Consider the following 9,170-nt stretch of genomic DNA (forward strand, 5'->3'; position numbering starts at 1 on the left):
GAGAAAAGGCTTTGTCCTTGACTCTGTCCTGTTAAAACAAATTTTACAAATACTTGAATGAAGGCATAGAAAGCTCCTTATCAAATCTGTGAATGCCACTGAATTAGGAGGGGACAACAAACCAGGCGGATGGGAGAATTCTGATCCCAAAGCCCTCAGTGGGCTGTGGTGATGCAACAAAACTTATAAGGAAAAAAAAAAGACATAATGGGGAAAAGTGTCTGCAATTGTGTCCAATAACCTTTATTATACAAGCACAGGGTGAGAGAGCTATGTCTTGGGAGCAGCCTGAGCAAGAGAAGAGAGTTTTGGTCATCAGCTGTTCAGTACCTGCAAACATTGTTCTCTATCTTTTCCTGGGGTGGAAGCAACTTGAGGTTGCATTAACAGAAGTAGAGAGTGTGGAACAAAGAAGGTCAAAGTTCCATTAAAGGACTTCCTAGTCAGGCCTCACCTGAGTCTTGTATTCAGTTCTCAGTTCTAAGATTGAGAAGGAAAACTGACAATCTCAAACATACTCAGATATAATTACAAGAGTAGAAGGGAGCTTTGCTGCTCTGCTTGAACAAAATTCAGAAGGTTCACGATTCCTATTTTCAACTCTTTCAAGGACTGTCAAGTGAAAGGGAGTAAACACAGTGTCTTCTACCCAAGGGTTAAAATTAGCATTAAATCCTCCTTATTTTGTGTCTTTCCATATTTTGAGCCAAAGAACAACAGTATAGCTGCCCAGAGTTGGAACAACTGCATTGGAAGGAAATGCAGAAGTGAGTTCCCCACAAGCAGAGGTATCCCAGCCGATGTTGGACACCAGCTTATCAGAGGTTTTCTCAAGGAGGCTTGAGCATTGGCTGAGTGATGAGAAGTCATGACTATACCAAGATCCCATTTGCCTCCACACATCTAAGTCTCCACGACAAGCGCATTCCCAGAAGACCCAAGGTGGGAGGGGGAGAGATGACAGTAGGAGGAGGAGACTGTCACAGTGTCCTGTGCAGCATGGAAGTGGAGGAGGAAGTAGAATGAGACTGGTCCACTGGTCTGGCATCTCAGGGGTCGCTGGTGACCTTTGAGAGAGCAGCAGGGCGCTTTTCATTTCAAGGGATGCCACTCCCACTATCACTCAAGTCTTCACCATGATACAGAAAACCATTTCCAAAATTAAATCTCCCTTGAGAGCACACATTAATAACACACCAAAGGACACATAAATTACACCTACGAGTCATATTCCATTGCAGATGAATACATTGAATAATGTCACATTCCAGCCACATCAAAAGGCATGCCATAATTAAGCTACCACTGGTGGCTTGAAGAGCTATGTTGGAAACGCTATGGACACACACAGCAATCTAGATTAACAAAGCCTGAAAAATCTCCCAATTTGGAGCTGCACCATTGTAGTGTAGGATTAAAATTGTGGGTACTGGAGTCCTGGATTTTAACCTTGATCCCACCATATACCTGTTTTTAAACCTTGAGCAAGTTACTCAACCTCACTGAGCCTCAGTTTCCTGATCTGTAAAATGGAAAGCTAACATGGGGTTCTCAGTAGTGTTCGTTCAAATAATGTATGCAAAATGCTTTGCACAAAATAAACACCTAACACAAGTCCACTATATTCTAGCTCTCACAGGCATGAGTCCATGTGTTTGACTACAGCTCTATGTCAAAAATCACCCAACTGCTACTACCTGTTAGCTTCACACTTGTCATATGTTTACTTCAAGTGGGCATTCCCAGTTATTTTTAAGCTGAAATGTGATTGCTGCATTGACATCATGATTATAGTGCTCGTGGTTGATTGGGTGAAACTCTCCCACCTAAAGTGAGGGGATTGTCATCTGTTTTGATTCACGCTCTTAGCCTGAGAGGATGACTAATAATCAATGTCCCTTGTTCAACAAGTCAATCACTGAGCTATGTCTGGTTCATGATTATTTAGCAAGGCAGTGGCAGCGTGAAGGAAAAACATCAACTTGGATGTCGGCAGACTAGAATTTAAGTCTTTCATTTCCTCTCACAATGTGACTTTGGACAGTTCTCTCATCCTGACATATGATGACATCATCTGATCCTCATGACAACCCTGTAAGACAGGCATTATTAGCAGCCTACTTAGGAGAGTCACATTTTATCAAGCATTCTTTCATCCATCTCTCTGTGCATATATGCATGCAAATTCTGTAAAAAACATGCTGTTTTGCTTATGGACACCTTAATTCACTTTTCTCTTTTTACTTATTTCTGTCTCCCACATCTCTCCTTTCCTCCTACTTTCTGACTTTGCCTTGCAATACATCTCTCCAAAGCCCAGGCCACCAGTACTAATAACCTGAAGTCTGTCCTCCACATGCCATCCTCAAGGCTCATATATCGTCATATATAAATGTACCTCTACTCTTGTTTTTGTGAAATGGGATCATATTTTACACCCTTCTCTGCATTAGAAACCCCTCTCTCCAGGTCAACTGGTGCATGCTTTTTGAATGGTAGCACAGCCTTCCACACTATAGAATAGAGGTTCAGCTGGGATTACACCCACTCCCCTTCTGCTGGGCACTCACCTTGCTATCTCAGCTCCTACCCCATGACAGACAATGGTGTAATAAGCATCCCTGAACACACACACACACTCTTCCTTTTGGGTGCTTTGATTCCACAAGCTAGATTTTAATATCTCTATTATTCAGAGAGGAAAACCAAGAAATATAGATGTTAGGGGTTTTGTCTAGAATCACACAGCCAGTAAGTGTCAGAAACTGTTCAAATGACTGGGCACTGTATTGCATGCAATTTATTCCATCTCACACTCTTCCTCTCCCTCCAACTGTTTACTGATAGAAATAAGTTTCTTTCCACCAAACTGAGTCAAGTCTTCCTCTGAATCCCCTCATCTCCTGGACAGAGATGGCCAAGCATGTAGGAGTCAAAGAGTATCCCAGTGACTCTGGATGGAGAGAATTCAACGCGGACAAGCAGGAATTCGGTGCAGCTGCCAGTGCTGGCATGTGGCAAGGACTTAGGGAAGTCATGCTAAAAATATTTCATTTGGTCAATAAATAAGTATCGAACACCAACAGTGCTCCAGGCTAGTGGGGAGCCAACTTTGTTTCAGCCCTCTCTGAAGGTGGCATGAGCAGCCTAGGGCCTAATTCATTTCCATGTAGGGGACCTTAACAGCAGGCTTGGGGTTTCTGAGTGTGCTGTCAAGGGACTTCAAGTTCCCTGTGATTGGTTGGACCAGATTGGCCCCAAAATTCTGTGACCCTGTTCCTGAGCCAACTGTCTTCATCGGTGGACTGGGGAAAGGAGAAGGTTACAGGATTGGGCCTAAGGGGTCTTGTATGTCAATCTACCGTCTTACTAATGAGAAAACGAAGGCAGCAAAGGGACTCTTGCACAGTGTTCCAGGGAACTGGTGAGAGGGTGGGGACATGAATCTAGGGCTCCAGGCTTTATTATTCTTTGTTCTTGATTGTCGTTATTGCAGTTAATGTGGACCTGCATTCTTTTCCTCTCTACAAATCCTGATGATCTCTATGTTCTGAATGTTTGTCTTCCTCCAAAATTCATATGTTGTGACTGAATTCCCAGTGTAATCATATTAAGAAGTGGGAACTTTGGGAGGTGATAAGGAGAATGGGATTATAACCCTTACAAGGAGGCCAGAGGCAGCCTGCTCCCCACTTTTGCCAGGTGAGGACACATAGAAAGCACCACCTTTGGGGAGGAAAGTGAACCCTCACCACACATCAAATCTGCTGGCGGCTTGACTTCAGACTTCCCAGTTCCAGAACTGTGAGCAATGCATTTCCATTGTTTATAAATTCCCCAGTCTGAAGGATTTTGTATAGCAGCCTAAACAGACTCAGACATGAGCTGCACACAGATTAAAATTACGAGCTACAAGGCCCACTGAAGCCTGAGTTTGATTTTCAGCTCTCCTACCTATTGGGTGGCCTCAGGAGACTTATTTACCCTCTGTGGGTTAGGAAGAGTAGCCAGTCCCCTAGGTTCCTGAGGCTTCAATGAAGCAGTGACTTAAAAGAGCTTAGCAGGAAGCCTACCACATAGTATGCACTCAATTAACATTGGCTGCATGCTTTCTTTCCTATGTCCTGCTTTAAATTCTTGCAAAACCTCTCTGTGTTTCCGAAAGCCTCTGATACAACTTTTTTCCCCAAACAATACTTCTTTTGTCATATGTGTAGACATGGGCCCTGTCTATGAAGAGATTCCAAACCCTATTTTGCAGCCTTTCATCCACTGAACCCCTGAGGAGTTGCTAGCCTGCACTTAACTTCTCCAGAAGCAACATTCTGCTGACCACTTTCTGGTGAGCACAGCAATGAACTTGTCAAGGAGCCAGCCAGGAGGAGTGGGATCCAGGGAGGCAGGTGTGCACAGGCCAGGCAGGATGGGGCCATCCATCTCCATCCTTTTCTCCATGTCCAAGTGTAAAGGGATTGTGTCTACAAGGCTGTCTCCACCAACCTTGGGGAAGAAGCCAAGTCATTTCATCTGAAATTTTTACTTCCACCACAAAGGAAGATTCCAGGGCAACTAGAACTATTGTAATTTCTTATTAAGGTCAAAAACAAATTGTAGGTATAGCCCATGAGTCACCTTCCTACACAGAAACAAATGAAATCTTCTGAGCGAATTGGTGAGCCTGTGTGTCCCACCCTTAATAATTGGGGAAAAGGGAGGGTACTGCCATCTCCTTCCTGCCTCTGAAATGCTCACTTTTTTTGGAAACCCAATAAAATTAATTCAAAGCATGGATTAATAATTCATCTTGATATGTAAATAATTCATCATGAAAGTAGCCATATCACATTTTCACATTTTGAAGCCTATGCACTCCTTTATCGTGGGAGAGATGGATTTCCCCAGTTGACCTGCCGGAGTGGGTAAGGGACTGGGCACTCAGCTGCCCACACCTCAAGGATGCCAGAGCCCAGATCCAAGCCCGATGCCTACTTCGAATCCAGCAGCAAAGATGTTTGTGGCTGCAGTGACCTAAGGTGGCCTGCTGAAGTCAGGATGCTTCTTAATGACCAGAGGGACTTGCTTGCCAGGTCTTTGGCCTCACCAGGATGTAAAAGGAATTCCTGTCATGATCAAGCTCGCCACTGCTGATTACATTTTGGTCCTCCAGGAGGGCCTCCGAACGATGGCCTATCAATTATGCATTCCCCAACACACCTCGCAGCCTGGCTTTCATGAAGGTCCTGTCTGAGCAGGTATCCCCCGCATCACTTCTGGGGAGGAGAAAAGAAATGGGGCACTGTCTCCTGACAACCTCCTAAGAGCTGGGTGCAAAGGCCTAAGTGAGATGAGGGAGAAGTTGAGCTGGTCTGGAGGCTTCTCTCTCAAACCCCATGGGGACCAATAAGGGGACTGGACCACCCTCTGTTGCACGTATGTGGCTCTGGGGTGCAGCAGCCTCTCAATGTGTGCTCTAAGCTGCAGTCTGAGCTTATAAAGACCCTAGAGTGCAGGCAATGCCAGCAGAGCTGCCCTCGTTTGAAAGATGAGCAATCTGAGGCTCGGAGGGGCACAAGCCTGGGGAATGTTGGCCTGGTAGGCTCTGGCTGGGCTTGAAATAGTCTGTAATCTGGTTGGAAAATCATTCCTGTATCTACTATTTCCCCATGATGGTGGATCCCCACTGATGCTGTGCATTCATTCATGGAGGTCTAGTTCAGAGCCAGACCCAGGCTCAGGCCTGGGGGCTGGGGGATGACGCAGAACCCCTTTTTGTGCCAAAGAAGCTTCCGCTCTCAAGTTGGGGGAGGACTACTAACAAAATCTGGGTGGTGACAGGGTTGTGCCATAGGATGGACAAGACCAACAGCCACGCTACAAGCTGGCCTCGGCATCCCTCTCTGTTCACCCCCATTACCCTCCCTCACTCACTGCACGTCGGCCACAGGGGTCTGTGGTCAGTCACTCCCCAAAGGCCCTCCCACTTGGCACGGCTCCTACGGCGCTTCAGGTGGCTGGGTCACTTCACCTTTCAGGTCCTCCTAGCTCAGCTCATCTGACAGAACTCCCACCCAACTGCTTTTCCTCAGAGCACCTACACAATTTGTCATCTAGCTCATGTTCCCTCTGCCACTGGACTGCAAGTTCCCTGAGGGCAGGCACTGTGCCCACTTTGTACACTGTTGTAGCCCGTCCCATAGCACAGTTGAAGCTCAATGAATGTTGAACGAAAGAATGAACGAACGAATGCAAGGCAGACCCTGAAGCATGTCAACAGAAAGTTAAAACTAAACAGCCCCAAGAGGGCTGAGATGAGATCCTCCACCTGGGAGATCTGAGACAGCTTCATGGAGGAGGCTGCATTGGAGCTTTGGGGATTCTCTGACTCTTTTAGAAGTCCAAGGACTATGTATTCATTCTCAGTGGGGAGCAGAATTCCACAACTGTTCATGTACATTATTCAAATGTCAAAAAACTTGGGAAACACAGAAGTAACTGGTAGGTTTCTAGTTGAGCTTGGAATGGGAGTATGTGATTGCTGGGAGGGGGTCTTGCGTGTAGACAGGTGCAGGCTAGGGCAGAGTTTGGTGGTATAGCCCCTCTCTCTCCCTACCAGAGCATATCTCTCAGAGATCATGATATTTGTCAAGGATGAGGTCAATGTCTTTTCTCTGGGCAGTCCTGATGGGGACCAACACAGGCTTTCTACCTTCCTTTTATATACACAGGCTTACACGTGCCCACACCATGCCCACATCACATCCTTCACAGCAAGAGAAAAGAGGGCAGCCTAATACTTCTTGGCCTCAATATGCAAATTTATAGCTTGGGGACTTAGTAGTCCTGGCTCTGCAGCCTCAGGGAGAAAGGCTGGGATAATCATCAGAGACCATACATAGAGAAGGCAGATGTGGGATTTCTCGTGCCCCTCTGGGATGAGGGTAATTGTCCTAACACAGTTTTTTATGAATATCCTAGTGTGTTTGTGGTGTATTTCACCCCCTAAGCAACCTCATCATTCCTCAGAGGTGAGCCATGATCTGGAAGAAGAAGTACTGGCTTTGAATCCAATCCTAGCTCATGTAAGTGTTATCAATTCCCTTGCTTTGTGACATCTCTGAACTTCAGTATCTTCATCTGCAAAATGACAACTCCCTGAAAGTACTGCTGTGCCTTCCAGAAATTAGCATTAAAAAATTTTGTCAACTGCCCCATCTTAGAAACCAAATGAGATGATCAAAACTGGGGTGGGGGTGAAGGGAGTGGAGAAAATGGAAACCAACAAAATAGAAAAATAAGTACCCAGTTAGCCCAATTAAGAAAAATAATAAAGACAAAACAGTACTCAAAATTAGGATTGGGAAAGGGAATATGACCATTGGTATCATATGGAGGATGTTATAAGACTAATATAAAACTATATATACCAACAATGTAAAAAATTTGAAGTCAAAATCAAATGCACAATTTTCTATGAAAATATAAGTTGTTAAAATTAACTTTAAAAAATAAAAATTTTATCAGACAAAAGTCTGGAATTTGGGGGAAAAATTCACTGAATTACAGCTCTAAACAATTTTCATCTTTTTAAAAAAGCAAAAGGCTCAAATAGTTTTATATACAGTATTTTTTCCTTCAAAATTTCAGGGAATAAGTAATTTTCAAGCTATATAAACTATTACAGGATATTTTTAAAAAGATGAAAACCAATTCTTTTTTCAAATTAGAATATGATTAATAACCATTGGTATAGTTTGGACCTGTGTCCCCACCCAAATCTCATGTTGAAATGTAATCCTCAATGTTGGAAGTGAGGCTGGGTAGAAGGTGATTGAATCACAGGGGCAGATTTCTCATGAATGATTTAGTACCATCCCCTTGTACTGTCCTCAAGATACTGAGTTAGTTCTAAGGAGATCTGGTCGTTTAAAGGTGTGTAGCACCTCCCTCCCACCCACAGCCTTGCTCCTGCTTTCACTATGGAAAGTGCCTGCTCCTGCTTTGCCATTGCCATGAGCAAAACCTCCCTGAGGCCTCCCCAGAAGCACATGCTGCCATGCTTTCTGTACAGCCTGTGGAGCCGTGAACCAATTAAATCTCTTTTTTTGTAAATTACACAGTCTCTGCTACTTCTATAGAGCAATGCAAGAATGGCCTAACCCAACCATGTTTGAAAAAAATCATAAATAAAAGATAAATCGGCCGGGCACAGTGGCTCACTCCTGTAATCCCAGCACTTTGGGAGGCTAAGGCGGGCAGATCACTTGAGGTCAGGAGTTCGAGACCAGCCTGGCCAACATGGTGAAACCCCTTCTCAACTGAAAATATTTTAAAAATTAACTGGGCATGGTGGTGGGTGCCTGTAATCCCAGCTACTCAGGAGGCTGAGGCAGGAGAATCACTTGAACCCCGGAGGCAGAGGTTGCAGTGAGCCGAGATCACACCACTGCACTACAGTCTGGGCAACAAGAGTGAAACTCTGTCTCAAAAAAAAAAAAAAAGATAAATCTGTAGGATAATATCATCAGTGAATTTACATTTAAAAATGCTAAATAAATATGTATGTATTTCAGATTTCAGAAATATATTAAAAATCATGGAGTATGATTAAGTAGGGTATAATCTGGTAATGCTAGGTTTGAAATCTATTAACATAATTTATCAAGTTAAAAATAATAAGAGAAAACATGATTGTACATTTGCAGTCCTATTAAAATATATTTACATAAGACATTCCAAAAAGAAAAATTATTAAACTGGACTTCACGATAAAAAACTTTTGCCCTTCTAAAGACCATTGAGAAAATAATATGATCCACAGACTAGGAGAAAATATTTGCAAGTCACATATTTGATAAAGGACATGTATACAGAGTATAAGAAAAATTCTTACAACTTAATAAGAAGGTAAACAGCATAGTTTTTAAAAAGGCAAAATATTTTAACAGACCCCTGACCAATGTAGATATATGAACTCTCAATAATCATATGAAAATAGGCTCCCATCATTAGTATTAAGAATATATAAATTTAAATTAAAAGATATCACTACACGCCTGGCTCTAATCAAAAGGACTGACAATGCCAAATGTTGGAAAGAATGTGGAGAAACTGGAACCCTCATCCATTGCTGTGGGAATATAAAATAGTACAGCCACTTGGGAAAACAGTTT

The sequence above is a fragment of the Pan paniscus genome, chromosome 8, assembly GCF_029289425.2.
Source record: "Pan paniscus chromosome 8, NHGRI_mPanPan1-v2.0_pri, whole genome shotgun sequence".
NCBI classification, from domain to species: Eukaryota; Metazoa; Chordata; class Mammalia; order Primates; family Hominidae; genus Pan; species Pan paniscus.